Source organism: Falco cherrug, chromosome 2, assembly GCF_023634085.1.
Source record: "Falco cherrug isolate bFalChe1 chromosome 2, bFalChe1.pri, whole genome shotgun sequence".
NCBI classification, from domain to species: Eukaryota; Metazoa; Chordata; class Aves; order Falconiformes; family Falconidae; genus Falco; species Falco cherrug.
The window spans coordinates 81,222,679-81,238,309 of record NC_073698.1 but is presented as its reverse complement, the minus strand read 5'-3'; positions in this window follow the sequence as shown (position 1 = coordinate 81,238,309).

Below are 15,631 nucleotides of genomic sequence, written 5' to 3'. Positions count from 1 at the left end.
GAGCTACTCAACTTTTTCAGACTACAGTGACATAAATATACAGTGGGTGAGGGTGGGGGTGGTTTGGGTGGGAGAAGGGGAGGATGGAGGAGGACAGGGTTTTATGCCAAGAGCTGAATCATAACCATGTGAGTAATTTTGCATGGTTTTTTTCTTTTTTTTTTTCTTAAGGGTATGAATCAAATTAAATTTGTTTTGCTGTGGGTGAAGGAAGAGAGAATATAATAGCATGAATCAGAGCTATCATCAAATATGTGGCACAGACTAAAAATTAATTACAATTACTGCCTTCTTCGAAAAAGTTTCTGCTGTAAGATGCAGCAATTTTGTTAATCAATATAATCTATTTAAAAAATTCTTAGGAATTAAAACCTTTCAATTACTTTCATCTTCCTGTTAATTTTTCCCTATTGTAACAGCAAAAGATTAGCATCTTTCAGCAAAATCTTGCTTAATCTGTTAGATGCCCTTTTGCTCCAGTGGCAAAAGAACTGCTGCTAATAATGAAAAGTAGATATTAAACCACATGTAATCTCATCAGTCAGGGCTATCTTGAGGATGAAAGTCCACAGAGTACATGCTTTACCTCTTTAGCACAGACACTTTGTTAGGCATTCTAATAAAGACAACTTATTTAATGAAAAATGCAAACAGAAAAACAGTGGATATCCCTTTGTCTTTTCCTATAAAGGTGAGATAAAGTTGTGGAAAAGTGTGTGTTACACTGGATTTTTTGCACTTTGGAACAGCCGTTTAAGTATGTGGTACTGGGAAACCTGTAAGGGGCTCAGAACATAAAACCTCTTTCTAAAGAGGCCAACATAGATATTTGGAAAGAAAACCACACATTATTAATTATTAGCTAGATAGATAGCCAAGGACATATGTATTTTTGTACTAGGTAAGAAAACACTGATTTTGATAACTGAAAAGGTATTGAGTCTTTGCCTTCAAGTTCCTAGCATGGAGAAAACGGTGCTTAATTCATTGTCTGAATAATACAATGAAGCTACAGCAAGACATCATTTGGAATCAATTCCTCCCCCTAAACAACTCCAGATCTTTCCCACAGTAATTCTCTTGCACGTGCCCAGCAAAAATCTCTACAGAAGGGGCTGGTATACAGCATGTTTGGGAAGTGAGCTGAACCACGAGCCATGATTCCCAAATAGACAGAAAACCTCTGTGGAAGAGCAGCTGCTGTGACTTTCCAGTGGCGTATGTGGGGGAAGGAAGAAAATGGAAGATCTCTCGGGTAACCTGAGCCAAGGCCCGAGAAGAGTAACGTGTGCGTGTGTGTGTTTTACAATCCCCATTCAAACTGGGCTGTGAACAGGGAGCCAACACCCGCTCTGAAGCCAGGTCTTACCCTCACCCTGCTCTTACACCAGCCAGAGGTCACAAGCACTGGCGGAAGCGGTGGCTGGGGCTCCTGCCCGCTGCCAGCTGATGCCACCCCATTGATGTTCAAGCCAACATGCAAGCCAACTTCATTCCTGCTGACATCTCCTAGCAGTCTTCAGAACAGTTAATCTATCACTTAAAAACTGAAACTAAATGGGTGCTATGGAGACCTGGTGGACAGATGATCTTCCCACAGGTGGTCAAATTTTCATGGCCAACAGCTTAGAGTTCCCTCAACTCTCCTGCTGGAAGGTCCCCTTTGACCATCTCAAACATTAAGTTTGCTGGCCAGACAACTTCCTTGCTACCTGATGGAAGCTGTCCCTCCCTTTTTTCAGTATCACTCAGTACCCAATTTCATCTAAGCCTCCATCAGTTGCCAGGTAGTACGAAAACCCAGCCAACTTATCAGTGCTTGGTGAGAGGCATATTTGAACATGTCTCATGCAAATTATCACAGCCTTAAAAGCACCTCACAGTCTTACCTCACACGTGGGATGTAAGTGGAACACAGTAACTTGGGACCGCTTTGCAATAAATCACCCGTGACTGAAGAATTATTAGACAACAGCATTCACCTGAATCACTCTGTAAAACACAGCAACAGAAAATCTCCATCAAACCTTTTAAATCCCTCAAAAACTAGCAATAGAAAATCTGATGCAAAGAGACCGGTGCCACTCTGTAGCCACTGGTATTTTGAGACTGCTTACTGGTGTGGTGGTATTATAAGCATGTAAGAAATTTTTCTTTATATTCACACTCTCAAGAAAGATCAGTTCTCCCTCACTTTTCCCAGGACAAAAATCACTGATGATCCCTAATTATAGCTTTTACTTGCAATGAAGGATAAGCTCCAAGTAGAAATAAAATGCAAGTTGCCACAAGTCGGTCAGAGAAGATGCTGAGTATCTCATTGAAGGACAAACCAGTATCTTTACCATATCTGTGGTCATCTTTATTTATAACACAACAGTACAGATCACCACAGGGTGTTTTTGGGGTTTGGGGTTTTTTTGTTTGTTTTTGGTTTGGTTTCGTGTTTTGTTTTTTTTTTTTTTTTACATTTCTGGTTAAATAATTTCCTAACTACTAATCCAAACTCCTCAAATGCTCCTCCTCCTTATTTTGGTATACAACTGTTCTCCAGACAATATATGCTGCTTGGTAAAGTTAATTCCCAGCTTTCCATAGCAAATAGCTGCCCTTTCTTGAAGGTGTTAGATAGCTTCAGAAAGGAAAAGAACACTTTTCTTTGGCAAAAAATCACTCTGTATCAATATAGCTCAGAACAGTAACATTCCCAGCTGCTAAGCAGAAAGCTCTCACACCCCAGTCCCAGATACTAATCATGATTTGAGTAATATTATTATTATAAATAATATAATTTTGTATATTTTCGCTATGAGGCTTTATACTAGTTGCTAGGAAGTGTCTTTCCTACCAGCTTTTCTCAATTGTCTCATTTTGTCAAATTCAAAAGGGAGCCTGCTATTTAGCTGCTTTGGCTACAAAAACAGATCAAGGGCAAAGAGTAATTTTTATCCAAGTACAGAAAAAAATATACTTATGCACTTGGCAATGTCATTAGGGATTTATCTAAACACCACTGATTTTGGTAGAACACATCCTGTAAACTCAATGGCTTTATTGTTTAGTACATACATTACTAATACTTATTTACTTCAATGGCTTGAGATATTTCTGAAAGTACCTACTGAAAACTGAAATTCTGCTTTGCTTTCAAGAAGTCACACATCCTGTACGTTTCTAGAACTGCTGAAACTGTTCAAGAAAAACTGATGGGAAATTCCATTTGAAAATGCCAACATTTGCAAATAAAATTTGAAGCATGGGATGGGAACATGATCAAAAACAAAGTTCATGTATTTCTCCATGATTGTATATTTTGTTTCTCTGATCCTATAAGGAAAACTACAGGAAGGCTGGGAGGGTGTGTGGATGACTGAGGAAATTGCAGTTGTAGTCAAGAACATTATACATCACTAAACTCGTAATAAAATATAGAGCTTTTTCCCTACAAAACTCATAAGGCACAGTACAGCCTTGGGTACACACTATTGCTTGCCCTCCATGGCAATTCATTTTTTTTTTCCACTGCTCTGTTTACTTGAAAAAGGAGTCTAGGACTATGTTTTTTGGTGAGTTTGGAATGGATGCACAGGTCAGCATTTAAATTAACCTGTGATTCCTGAAACCTGTTATGTGAAATTTGTTTTAAGGCATGTTCCAGGAGAGGTCTTAACACGGAAGAGAGACAATTCTGATCTTGCACCTTATACACAGCTAACAGGAAGCATTTGATTTGCATGGATTAGTGAAGCCACTGCAGGCTAATTCATATGCGTACAATGACTTCTGCACCCCAGAATTACATCCAGAGGAGGGTCACGATACTAATAAACACAAAATTAATTTCACACCTCCTCAATTACAAGGCAAGTCTTATCAGTGTTAGACTGTAAGCTTCTTGGGGCTGAGATGGTGTTGTCTGTCTCTCTTGTAGAACATTAATCATGCTGTGGGTGCTTATGGCAAATAAGATGCATGTAAATCTATTCTGATGTGGTTTTTTGCCACTTCACACAAAAGGAGAGTCACACACACAGGCGTACTCTTCCCTCTCTACCTAATGATACACTACTGCACCTAATTGAAAAAAACAAGTCCTGATAGGAACAGAAAGACTTTGTTTTTGTTTACGCCACCCAGACAGAGTCTGTGGCTATACATTGCAAATAGTTGGCAAAACCTAAACCACAAGTATGCAACAGCACTGTGAGTAATAAAGATAATGTTTGTGTTTTGTTTATGAAGAGTCTTAACGAACACACTAAAGCAAGTGTACTGAAACCAAACAATACTCAGATCTTTAGAAAAACTTCAGAGGATCCAAATAATGTAATTTAATCACTTTGTTCTTTAACAATCTAAACATCACATAAAATGTACAAGCAGTAATTCCAGATAAGTTCCCTAAGTTGAAAAATGGGATGTAGCCTGTTGTTCTTTTCTATCCCAACTATTAAAGTTCAAACAAATGAAGGTCTATTACTGAGAGAAAAACAGGAAACACCTTAAAAAATTCCCTTGCCCCAAAGGTTGAGAAATGCTGTATTGCTTGGCCACCATGGAATTCCTCCATATCTAGAGTCATGTGAAAAGTATGGTATCTCATAGTTGCTTCATTGGGATGAACAATCTTCATATGACTTTGACAACACACTAGTACTTTTGTGTGGAGTGCATGGGTAAGAAATGTCTTCTATATCTCTCAAAAAAACTAGAATTCAGAAAATTTTCCCACTGAAAAAAAAAAAAGAGTAATAGGAATGGAAGAAATGCTGAGGTAAGACTTCTTCCTAAAAGATAAACTTCCAATTGGCTCAGTATCAGATGCTAGATCAAAATATTATTATTGACAAACATGTTATTTTAATGTAATACAATTTAAACTAATTTTATTTCTATTTCCAGATCTACACGGTGTTCTCCCTTACCAAAAGGTGGTAAGAAAGAGCTTTATGTCACACCAAAAATAACAGCAGGTTTTCTTCCCCCTCTTCATCCATCCTTTTGACTTACTGCAGCAGTTACTCCCGGAGCCCATTTGAAAATGGAGGCATATTGAAGTCTTAGGGACCAGTGGTCTCACCCTGTATATGGGGCTCAGTTGACAGAGAATTCAGAAGGGGATCCCCTTCCTGCATGCAGAATTTGCAGGGTTAAGAGGCAGTGTTACAGCTCCTCCAAAGTAATTAATCAGTTCACTCATCCAACAGCATATTTCAGACAGCAGGCAGACTGCACTGAAGAGTAACTGCAGGGTAGCGGAGTGGTGTTCGCTAGGACCAGTGAGCTAACAGCAGTCATGTCCTGCTAAGCATGGCTGCATTTCCACTACCCTGTTAGCATGCTCCCAGCATGTTCAGGCCGAATTCCTTGACCATACACAGTCAGAGACATTCTGAGAGTACCCCAACTGGAAGGCAGATGGAAAGTCAAGGATCCGACTGGTTCCTCCCCACAGGGCACACCAGAGGCAGTCTGGACAGCTGCACATCACAGACTGTCCCTGAAAAATGTTGACCAAAACTGTCAACACATACCTTACAAGGCAGTGTAGCAGAGCCTGGTCTATAACAGCACTCTTTCAAACACCTATGTGTCACGTAAGTATTCCAAAAACCCAACATACTCATCCCTGAAAGAAGTTGCCCAACAAAATGTGGGGAGCCTGGCTCGGAGAAGTCCCAAACAGATTTCACCTAGGAGAGAGATGTACAGCCTTAATCCAAGTCACAGCCAGCCTCCTCCAGCACAGAGCTGAGATGCTCAGTTTCCCAGTCCATGGTTCTTAGCCTCCACAAGCAGCCTGGACACCTCTGCAGATGGTGCCAACCAAGAATCAAAACCAGGAATGCCAGGTGACCCAGACCTGCCCAGCAATCAGGCACTTAACCAGGGACAATACTGGCCTACCGTTATCTGCCTGAACAGCCAGCTCTGGGTACATCCGCCCGTTTTATATGTTGACTGGTATGACACGTGACTATGGCTGAAAATCTGCTCTGGGAGAACTTCTTCCCTAGCAAAAAATGTCCACAAATGACATCTTGAAGAGCCACTCCACACACACACGTGGAAAAGCTCAACAGAAATATTCACTTCCAAACAAAGAGCACTCCAGCAATACTAAATCTTCTGCTCTAAGCCAGCTATCTTATTCTAAGGAAAATCTTCTGGAGATCTGGCTAGGAAGGGCTTGCAGAAAGAGCTGAGATTGCCTTATCCTCATGCTATCCACTCCGCAATCACCAGTGTTATGAGAGGTTGGGTCAGCAGGGTACTTGCTTACTGGTTTTCTCAGGGAGAACCTTGGCAAATATGGCACTAGAAGACAACATCCCTTGTCTGATTATCACCCACCCACACACAGGGACAATTATGAAACACTCCTATGGAAATCCTATCACCTTGTAGCTGGAGAGGAAGGACCAGCATGGATGTATGTGCATGTAGGAGAGCGCATGAACAGCAGAGCAGCAACTAAAGACAAAAAAACCTCCAGGAGTAACGAACAGGTTTGCGAGGATGACTTCCCTGCTTCCATACCCCTAATGTTTTCTTTCTCTTACACACCCACACCCTTTCTAAAGGGAGCCATGCCACAATTGCTACTGCAATTAAACTGACAAACCTGAATCATTCCTTAAGCCACTGCGAGCTCCGTACAATCTTTGAAGGGTTTGTCTGGCCTGTAGTCCCAAAAGCGCTTCCTTGGTAACTTCTCATCAAAGCCCTTTAAGCTCCTTGTTTGCTCAACTGCCTTAAGATCTCATTCACAGACCTCCACTGGGAAAATGCATGCAAACAGTTACTAAACCCTGCAAAGGCAGACAAAAAATGACCAGCATACCTTCCCTCCTTCATGTTAAGAACACCATCAGTTCTGTTACTGAACGCCCCCCGCCCCCAGCACCCAAACTGCTCTCTTTCACAAGGGAAACCTTTCAGTTAAATACCTCCCAAAGCCAATTCCAGGTGTCACTGCACATGCAGTATCATCACTTGGCGCTCACCCACACCCGTGGCCATGAAGGGCATGCTGGCTGCAGATTCAAAACCCACTCATAAAGAAAGGTTGCACGTTTAGGTAGACCGAGAGCTCTGCTTCCACCTTCCTGTCCCACAACAGTCCTTTCGTAAGATGCACTTAACATCGCACAGATGCAGTGAAGTTTGACAAAAGTATATATACCCCACACCCAGGAATCTTTTTATTTCCTGCAAGCTCTGACTGTCCTGCATTTAAGTCCAGGACAGCTAGCCACTTACACGCCTCCACAAATAAATGTTCTCGGAAGCAGGTTAGATTAAAAATATACTATACCCAACTTATTTTAAAATGTATCCTCATTCAAGTCTAAAAGACAAGTGGTGCTAGTACATTAAAGTATTCCTGTTCACATGGTACCTTAAAAATACCTGTTGTATTGCTATTTCACAATATCGTGCCTAGAGCCAACACAATCACTCTTACTTCTCTAGACACTGAATGGACTGCACAATACAGTTCTCAGAGCAGTACTACTTCATTTTTAGATATATTTTTTTTAGTTTTAATCCAAGCACGACCAATTAGGTTATTTTCTCATCTTAATAAATTATACAAAACCTCCAGACATATGGTAGCATTTGTATACATCCAGGCAAGCAGTGATAACTTTCAAATGTTACTTCCCCTCCTCCTCCACTACATGAAACAAATATACTGGAACCCATTTAAATCTTAGTGGCAAACACATTTAAGAGATGCTAATTTCAGTTGAAGTTTCCAAATGTCAGATGTACATGTTAAATAATTATATTAACAAATAAAGAGCAGACGAATTCTCATTCTCATCTTTGGTTGATAAAGTGCCTATATTTTTCCAATAAGGATTAAACAATCTAACGAGACAATACTTGTGCTTAAATTAGCAAGGAATAAACGAATGTCAGCTCATATTTATAGGGACACATGACAAGTATCATTCATACTAAGTCAACAAGATTTGAGGATTGCTGCTGCCTCAATTCAGTTTTGTAAGTATCAATCCACAGCTGCTTCACTTTTTTTTTCTTTTTTTTTTCTTTTTTTTTCTTTTTTTTCCTAAGATCCATAGCAGGGTTCAATTTTTGAACAAGGTAATGGTTACAAAATGGCTGCAGACTCAGGGTAAGATTTTTCAGAAGCAGAAGACACCAAATCTCAAAATGAAGGTATGGTATCACATGTATCAAGGTGCTTAATTCAAAGGAGAATCCACCTCTTAAGACTTGGCCTGTTGTTTTCCTTGGAAAACAAAGCTGCGTTTCCCCAGTGGCTTTTTGCATTTACCAGATTCTTTCCTACTTTTGAGAAACACGTATGTCCTCCCCAAAAGTACATAGCAAAGTTGTAACGGAATGGTTCAGGCATCCTCTCTGACTGAACGTTATACTGTCATCCATATTACTCAAGGCTGGTCATAATGTGCATTAACATTTATAAAGTTGGAATCTATTCAGCCTGTCCACCCAGTAGCTGACTAACTGGACATTATTACTTGAAGAATAAACGTAATAGAACAGGAAAACAAAATAATCCGAGTATTGTAAACCACTCTATGCCTGTATTTTCTCAAAAACATGCGGTACTAATACTGAAGAAATTGACAGGTATTTAATCTATAACAACTTTAAGCTTTTTACAGAACAAAGGGAGTGAAGAGTAGGCAATTAATATTATTTTGGACTTTCATAGCTGAAAGGAGAACTTCAGGCGAATATTTTCTACTACTTAGAGGCAAATTCTTGTTATTCCTTTAAATTAAAAAAATGTCGTGTGCTTCTGGGGGAAACAAGCACCAGTAACAACAAGCTGTTCACCACTTTGCAGCCAAAGTCTTGCAAAAATCCTGAGTGCAGGGGACAGTCAGAGCTGCAGCAAGACAGAAGAGTGAACAGAATCAGAAGGGGCAGACACACATCTTTCCTCACCTTGGCCGAGGCTAAAGAGAACAATTCTTACCCCAAGATGTTACTTATAAGGCTCTGCTCCCAGAAAAGTGCTTTGACATAAATGTGCATGAAGTTAATGGGGAATTAAAAGCATCCGACCAAAGAAACGCATTGCCCCTGCATGGGAGCCGGGGGGTGGCGGGTTAATGCCGAGATCCTTTAGATTTTGCCCAGAATTACTTCTCTTTTTACAGCGAGGCGAGCTATAAATGCCGAGCTTGTCTGCGAGATGAGCCTGCAGCGCTTGGCACGGCCGCCGGCAGCGCCGTGGGCTGCACCTTGACAAGGTGGCAGAGGGGAAGCAGCTGAAACGCTGCAATCCCGCCCCCGCCCGCACAGCCGCCGCACGCCGCCCTGCCCGGCCCGGCGCGCTCGGCCACGGGAACCGGGGCTGCCCGCTGGGCCACGGCCCGCCCCGGCCCCCCGCCGCCCCGCCCGGGCACCGCTCCCCCGGCCGCCCCGCCCGGGCACCGCTCCCCCGGCCCCGGCGGCGGGGGCTCGCGGGGGCAGCGTGCAAGTCCCGGCCCGGCCCCCCCGCCGTGGGTTTGGTGCGGGACAAGCCCACCGCCCCCCTCCCCGCAGCCTGTGACAGAGCTGCCCGACACCAGCAAAGCCCGCGGCCACGCACCGGCCGCTGCCCCCGGCCAGCACATTCCCACGGTGGGTCGCCGGGCTCAACTCTTTTTTTTTTCCAGCCAGGCAGGTTTCTCGGGGGAATTTCCCACCACCCCCTTCTCAGCCAACATTTACACCAGTATCTACAAAGCAGTTTTTTTGAGTCTGATGAGAAGTTCCAAAAAGAGCTTTGTCTGCAATTAAGGAGAATATTCAGCTTCAGCATGCAATGTACATCCCCTATCGGGCAATGGTTTGCATGAGAGCTACCCACTGCACAAAGCGTTCCATCAAAAAACTTCAAATCTCCAGCTCATTCTTCCTCAAAGAAAGAGGAATTCGGTGACCTGATGAACAGGTTGGGCTGCGGGGAAGTCTTGCTTCTTTACATCTTCATAGTTGTCACAACAGCACTCGGTAAAGAATTCATCTATAGGAGACCCTTTAAATTTAGTGAACCACTGAAATGAATTTCTTCAACATTCTTTGGAGAAATACACATTTTTCATATGGAGCAGTCAACAAGAGATCCCACGTAACCATTGCCCAGAACCAACTGTACCATTTGAGCATGGTTTTTGGAGATTAATGGAGATTAAAACACAATTAAAACCATAGCTACCCATTTGCAAGATCTACTGCAACACTTCAGAACTGGCCTCTCCTCATGAGCAAATGTCCTGGTCTGGAGAGAACAAGACTGCATACCCCGCTCCAAAGAGCAGCGATTCCTACTCAGTAGTTCCTCAGCAGTGAGCAGTCGTATTTGGAAAAGAGCAATCAATTTGTATCACATGAAATACAGAGGTTAGAGGATTAAAACTTTTCTATCATGCAGTGCACACTCGGATATATAATAATTACATAAATGAAGAGAAAACATTTGGAAAAGAGGGTCTCGAGCTTCTACTGCTATGACGATGTGCAATAAAAACAAGCCTTTATATTTTTAAGGAAAAAGAAATCCTCAGGAAAACAACATCTTGAGCAGTGGCACTGCACAGCACAAACTATATTAACTTGTCATAATATGTTGCTTCTGTTAGTATGCATTTTGATTGAATAACAAACTAAATACGAGTGTCAGGATATACAGTAATACTAAAGAGCTTGGAATACAGCCCTTGGGAAAGCACCCCTAATGTGGATTTTCTGACTCCTCTTGTTAAAATGTAAATGACTGCCAACCTCAGCTGCAGGTCACCATTTGGGGGCTTACGCATATTCTCCTCTTAATAAATGACAAATCATAATGCTATTTTTAAAATAGCACACACACAAATAAATTTCTCAGAAAAGGTAAAGGTTTTAGCTGTAAAGCTAGCTATGATCTGAAAGAACAAGGAAAAAAAAATCAACCAACAGAAAAACACCTTATCAAGGTCGAGTTTGCTTTATTTAAATTGCAGCTTTTTTTTTTTTTCTTCATTTCAGTCTTATTTCGCTTTCCATGAGCAAGCACTGAGCCCTGATTTTGCTGAAGAATTCTGGACATCATTAACATCACTTACTAACTTTTTGTACTTCCTCATCTCTAGCAATTTTATCATACGGGACATTTATGATGCTTGTTATGGCACCTTCTGTGTTCAGGCTCAGAAAAATCTTTCTCATCAGTTTCCACAGAGCACAGTCTGCTATTGCTGGTCAAAGTTGTACATGTGGTGGCAGGAGGGGGAAATGGTAAGCTGCCAGTGACAACTCCCATGTAACCAGTTTCATACAGCTAGCTCTTGCATTTTATAGAGTATCCACTTTATTCTTAGGACGCTCCAAAGGTAGAGAGGCATTCTAATATCAAATTTAGTTTCTTGCTTATTTCTTTCCCATGGTGAACTGACTGGATATTCAGTCCATGTTACTGAGGTTCTGAGCATGTGCTGCAGTGACAGCTGTCAATTGAAATAAAAGCATGTTGTGGTAGGACTTTCACTTCTGAATAATCATTCATCAGAAAGAGTGATTAAATGTCAGAGCTCACCACTATTTTAGAAGCTTGTTACTTCTATCAATGCATGTAGCCATGAGAGATACTTTTTTTTTTCTTCTCAACTGCTAAGGAGGAAAGCAAAATTGATTTGGGAAACAGTTCATGTATATTGATGCTAAATACTAACACAAAGCACTTGATTTAGGAAACCTTAGGTATTTCTAACATTTTGTTGTAGTCCGTCAGAGTCCGGGAAGTGTTACAAACTGCATTTCCCAGTCAGCCAGCCATACTACAAAGGATTCTGCTTTTGCATCAAGACTAAATCTGGACTGCTAACAGTAACGTCACATTTCAGTAAGCAGAGACTTCTTAAGAGCCTCCTTTCACTGTTTCAGAATAACACCAGGTTTTGTCGAGGTGGATGGTACCTTTAGTACGTACGTCCTTGCAGACAGCTCATCGCGGCTTGCAGCACGTTATTTCACGTGATCTGCACTGACACGGCAAACGCGCACAAAATACCGGCGAGAAGCGAGAAAACTACAACTGGAACTTGCCAGAGCTGCCTCTAACAGCCTCCCGTTTCTTCTGGGGAGGGCGGGGAAGGCCCGCAGCCCAGCAGCACATGACTGTCGCGCTGCAAGGCCACCGGGGCGGGCGGCGGGCAGGGGCGGCGCAGTGCGGGCGGCCGCCGCCGGGTGGCGACCCCCGGGCTGGGCTGCCAGCCCCGCCGTAGGGCCAGCGCGGCGGCAACCGCAGGCCGGGAGGGAAAGCCAGTAATTGCACTGCTCGGTTTGCAGTAATAACAACGACTTAAGGCAGTAAGCCTTCGGACTATTTTAAAATTAAAACAGCGCAATAAACTACCAAATAATACGTCTAAGAGGATCTTAAAGGCACAAGAAGGATTTTGCCTGGCAATAGTAAAATTTCACGAGGTTATTTGAGTTTTAGTGTGCGACTGAAGCCCTAAGAGATTCATGTGAACAATACCAAAAACGTCTAAGCTTCTCAGTTCCTCAGATGTGGAAAATCCTACTCCAGATTGATGTCTGTGCTCATAAGTCTGCTCGTAACTAGGAAAGAAGCATTTTGGTTTTAAACAACTAGAACACTGTCCAACAGAAATAAAAGTGGGCTGTACCCCTTCAGTAATGACTCTTTTGGTGTCAAATTAAGCCCTGAAATACAAGTATAGAGGTCTTACTAAAATCAGTAACTGCAGGGTCTGCTCTTTCTCTGGTAATGAAAAACAAAACAAAACAAAACAATCTGTGTTTTTTGCTCTCCAAAGTCAATAAAAACAGACTATGAGAAGATGTATAGTAAAACACTTCATCATAATAAATATTTCATTAAAATAATGTGATTCAGCTATTCTTTCTTGGGATTTTTCTTGACTTGCTTAAACTGATTCTATTTATGAAGTAAGCATCTCTCTATTTAAAGGTGTTAAGAGCTCGTGGTCTTGCAAGTTTACTCAGTACAGCTGTTGAACTCTTAATTCTTCTTCCACTACTCCAAGGAAAATCAAATACTGCAGATGTTATCCTTTATAACGCCATATACACAGAATCAGTTCCTCATTTGCTGGCAAGTTATTTATTTTTTCCTACTTAGCTTCAAGGCAGTCATGATCATTAGGCAATGCCAGGGTTAAATAAACATGACCTAAAGTGATCAAAAGTCAGAAGTTATTTGAAAGAGATTATGCTCACATCAGTAAGTGGAAATCTAGGAACCGCACTTGAAATATTTTAAACAAACCCCTCTCTTCAGATGCAAACATATTACAAACACAAACGAAAAGGCAGAAATATACCTGAAATTAAAATATTTCCTATCTGTGAGATACATTTGAACTAGACAGGCTACCTTGCCAGGAGTTTAAAGATGCTAGTGCTCATAGACAATCAACAAATCAAAGAAACCTCATAGGTATTTTTTATAAAAAAAAAGCAAACATACAACAACAGAAAAAAAAACACTAGAAAAAAAAAAGACAAGAAATCAGTACTCTCTGAAATACTTTTATATTTACCCATTCCAGTTTTACATGTCCGATCCTTTCACACCACAGCAGCACCCATGTGTGTGAACTGTCTTGTTCATGCGTGTGCACTGACAGCATTTCTGCAGCGTGCAGCCCAGACAAGCCCACCTGCCAGGAATTCCCCTAAAGACAACTGTATGAAACCTAAGAAGGTTTGCATCCATTCATAAAAGATTACTTTGCTTAGGATGAAGCCAATGTGGAACAGCTTACAGTAACTTGGGGTACTTTCAGACTTGATACCTAATTTCTCCAGAGCCTAAAGCCTATGCAACTCCCAGTTCTCATTGAGAAGGGGAATACTGAAGAGCAAGCGCCTCCTCGTTGGCCCTCATGGCAAGTAGACAAGTCTCTTCAGAGCAATTGCTGCTAACCACTCATTATTGCCTGACACTGTTTCACTTCACTAATCTTTCCTCACCTCATGAAACCTCTCCTTCTCCCATCCCATAAAATGGGAAAAATATGTCTTGAAATCCTTCAGTAGAGAACTATTGCCAAAGAGTATTTGAAACCTAAGAATGCACTCTGCGCCGTGATCTAGTATGAAAGCCAACTTCACGGCTCTTATCCCTTTCTGTAAGTACACTGTTACCACTATCAACCTCTTTGATGCTTCCCATGCTTTTTGCAATAACCCTCCTAGTCTTGTCACTTGAAGCTGGGTGTTTCCTCAGGGTTCCATGTGATAAAGGTCCACCAAAGTCAACAGACACAGTCCTCCACCTATCCCAATATCCCATCTCAGTGTCTCCTTTGCCCAGATTAAACCTCAGTATGTCTGAGCATCTAAGCATCAGCTGTTGTTGTAAGACAACATCAACATCCCACAGGCAGCTTGTCATGGGTAGAAATGCTTTTAACAATGAGAAAAGAGAAACATCACAAAATTGAAAGTAATTGGAAAGTCATGCATCTCTCTCTTGTGTACAGCATCAGCATCTTATGAAACACTGCATATAGTGATGGGAAAAAGTATGTCTCAAGTAGTTTTTATTTAAATACTGCAAAATAGTAGACAGGAATAAGGTAACCAGCAAAATACGGAAATCTGTATGACAGCTTTTCAAAATAAAATTGCCTTCAACCCTAGACCACAAGGAGTTTTTCAGAGCTACAGGTGGGAGTTGGAAACACTTGTCTGACTTTTTCATCTTAAAAACTCTTGAACACATTTTTAATACAAGTAATTCAAAATTTCAGAGAGTATATGAGATCTTTTAGTAAAAAGAAGCAATGGTAAGGGAGAACACATGACACGGTTATGTTTAAAGAGGAGAGAGTGTGGCACACTAGCCAGGCATAGTAGCAGTTGAAAACCACTTTTATCTGTCACACTCACGAGGTATTTTTATTTTGTAATTTTTCACTTATAGTAAGTGTACTTATTACTGGTTTCTGTTTTCTTTTCTTTATAAGACATTATATAAAAGGAATTAGGGAGCCAGAGCCCTTTGAAGCACCCTCAGCACGTGAGAAGACTCTTTCACCAGATTCTTAGATACAAACAATGAAAGAAAAGATGCATGAAAACGAGAGTGCTCAAACAATCCTCTTCTCCAGTCATCTGTTTAGCCTTTGCTATGTATGTTCTGGGTTATCGTCAGCAGAATTGTTTTGCACATCTCCAGGATTTTTTTAAGACATATTTAACTACCAACACATACAAAAGCAGCTACCCAAGCCTGAACAGTTTTTATCCTGAACTGTTGTACTGGTCCTTTAACTTTTTATGAGTCATAGTTTAAGTATTTGGGAATTCCCCTCTAAATATGAGTTTGACACACTTACGTTATGGAAAGTTATTTTATTCAAAAAGTAACAGAACGCAACATTCATGCAATACCCAGGACTATATTTAGCAACACACAATTGGTCTTTTTTTTCCAATAAAGCTTCTAATTAAAGACAGATTTTTAAAATTAAAAAAAAAAACAACCAAAAATGCGAGAACAAGACCAACAGCAAAAGCAGCAGCATTGAAAGAGACAATCACTGTTACACACCCAAGCAAGTCAGGAATATTTTTTTTTAAAAACTATTCAAACAATGTTAGGGCT